Genomic DNA, 2,596 nt, shown 5'->3' on the forward strand with positions numbered 1-2,596 from the left:
GCTAAATGACCGCTTGCTGAGGGCCAAGGGACAAGTTGTGATGGCCAAAGGAATGGTTGCCGAGAGTCAAGGGACCGATGGCTGAGGGTCAAGGGACCGATGGCTGAGGGTCAAGGGACTGGTGGCTGAGGGTCAAGGGACTGGTGGCTGAGGGCCAAGGGACTTGTGGCTGAGTGTCAAGGACCCGGTGACTGAGGGCCAAGGGACTGGGGGCTGAGGGTCAAGGGACTGGTGGCTGAGGGTCAAGGGACGTGGCTGAAGGCCAAGAGACTGGTGGCTGAGTGTAAAGGACCCGGTGACTGAGGGCCAAGGGACTGGTGGCTGAGGGTCAACGACCCGGTGGCTGAGAGCCAAGTGGCCGGTGGCTGAGGTCCAAGGGACTGGTGGCTGAGGGCCAAGGGACCGGTGGTTGAGGGCCAAGGGGCTGGTGGCTGAGGGTCAAGGACCCGGTGGCTGAGAGCCTAGTGACCGGTGGATGAGGGCCAAGGGACAGGTGGCTGAGGACCAAGGGACTGGTGGCTGAGGGCCAAGAGTCCAGTCGCTGAGAGCCAAGGGACTGGTGGCTGAGGAACAAGGGACTGGTGGCTGAGGGTCAAGGGACCGGTGGCTGAGGGCCAAGGGACCAGTGGCTGAGGGCCAAGGGACCAGTGACTGAGGGCCAAGGGACTGGTGGCTAAGGGTCAAGGGACCGGTGGCTGAGGGCCAAGGGACTGGTGGCTGAGTGTCAAGGACTCGGTGGCTGAGGGCCATGGGACTGGTGGCTGAGGGTCAAGGACCCGGTGGCTGAGAGCCAAGTGACCGGTGGCTGAGGTCCAAGGGACTGGTGGCTGAGGACCAAGGGACTGGTGGCTGAGGGCCAAGCGTCCGGTGGCTGAGGGTCAAGGGACCGGTGGCTGAGTGCCAAGAGACCAGTGGCTGAGGGTCAAGGGACTGGTGGCTGAGGGTCAAGTGACCGTTGGCTGAGGGCCAAGGGACTGGTGGCTGAGGGCCAAGGGACCGGTGGCTGAGGGCCAAGGGACCTGTGGCTGAGGGCCAAGGGGCCGGTGGCTGAGAGCCAATGGACCGGTGGCTGAGGGCCAAGGGTCTGGTGGCTGAGGGACAAGGGACTGGTGGCTGAGGGCCATGGGGCAGGTGGCTGAGGGCCAAGGGACCGGTGGCTGAGGGCCAAGGGACCGGTGGCTGAGGGCCAAGGGACCGGTGGCTGAGGGCCAAGGGGCTGGTGGCTGAGGGCCAAGGGACCGGTGGCTGAGGGCCAAGGGGCTGGGGGCTGAGGGCCAAGGGACCGGTGGCTGAGGGCCAAGGGACCGGTGGCTGAGGACCAAGGGTTCAGTTGCTGAGGGCCAAGGGACCGGTGGCTGATGGCCAAGGGATCAGTGGCTGAGGGCCAAGGGACTGGTGGCTGAGGGCCAAGGGACTGGTGGCTGAGGGCCAAGGGACCGGTCGCTGAGGACCAAGGGACCGGTGGCTGAGGGCCAAGGGACCGGTGGCAGAGGTCCAAGGGACCGGTGTATGAGTGCCAAGTGACCGGTGGCTGAGGGCCAAGGGACCGTTGTCTGAGGGCCAAGGGACCGGTGTCTGAGGGCCAAGGGACCGGTGGCTGAGGGCCAAAGGGACCGGTGGCTGAGGGCCAAAGGGACCGGTGGCTGAGGGACAAAGGAACCGGTGGCTGAGGGCCAAGAGACCGGTGGCTGAGGGCCAAGGGACCGGTGTCTGAGGGCCAAGGGACCGGTGGCTGAGGGACAAGGGACCAGTCGCTGAGGGCCAAGGGTCCGGTCGCTGAGGGCCAAGGGACAGGTGGCTGAGGGCCAAGGGACCGTTGTCTGAGGGCCAAGGGTCCGGTGTCTGAGGGCCAAGGGACCGGTTGCTGAGGGGCAAGGGACCAGCTGTGATGGCCAAAGGAATGGTTGCTGAGAGTCAAGGGACCGATGGCTGAGGGTCAAGGACCAGGTGGCTGAGGGTCAAGGACGCGGTGGTTGAGAGCCAAGTGACCGGTGGCTGAGGGCCAAGGGACCGGTGGCTGAGGGCCAAGGTTCCGGTCGCTGAGAGCCAAGGGACTGGTGGCTGAGGACCAAGTGACTGGTGGCTGAGGGTCAAGGGACCGGTGGCTGAGGGAAAACGGACTGGTGGCTGAGGGTCAAGGACCCGGTGGCTGAGGGCCAAGGGACTGGCGGCTGTGGGTCAAGGACCCGGTGGATGAGAGCCAAGTGACCGGTGGCTGAGGTCCAAGGGCCTGGTGGCTGAGGGTCAAGGACCCGGTGGCTGAGAGCCAAGTGACCGGTGGCTGAGGGCCAAGGGACTGGTGGCTGACAACCAAGGGACTGGTGGCTGAGGGCCAAGTGACCGGTGGATGAGTGCCAAGGGTGCGGTCGCTGAGAGCCAAGGGACCGGTGGCTGAGGACCAAGGGACTGGTGGCTGAGAATCAAGGGACTGGTGGCTGAGGGCCAAGCGACCGGTGGATGAGGGCCAAGGGTCCGGTCGCTGAGAGCCAAGGGCCCGGTGGCTGAGCACCAAGGGACCAATTGCGAAGTGCCTAAAGAACAACTGCTGAGGGCGAAATCACCATGTGCTAAGTGCTAAATGACCGCTTGCTGAGGG

This window comes from Pristiophorus japonicus, unplaced genomic scaffold, assembly GCF_044704955.1.
Source record: "Pristiophorus japonicus isolate sPriJap1 unplaced genomic scaffold, sPriJap1.hap1 HAP1_SCAFFOLD_168, whole genome shotgun sequence".
Classification (NCBI taxonomy): domain Eukaryota; kingdom Metazoa; phylum Chordata; class Chondrichthyes; family Pristiophoridae; genus Pristiophorus; species Pristiophorus japonicus.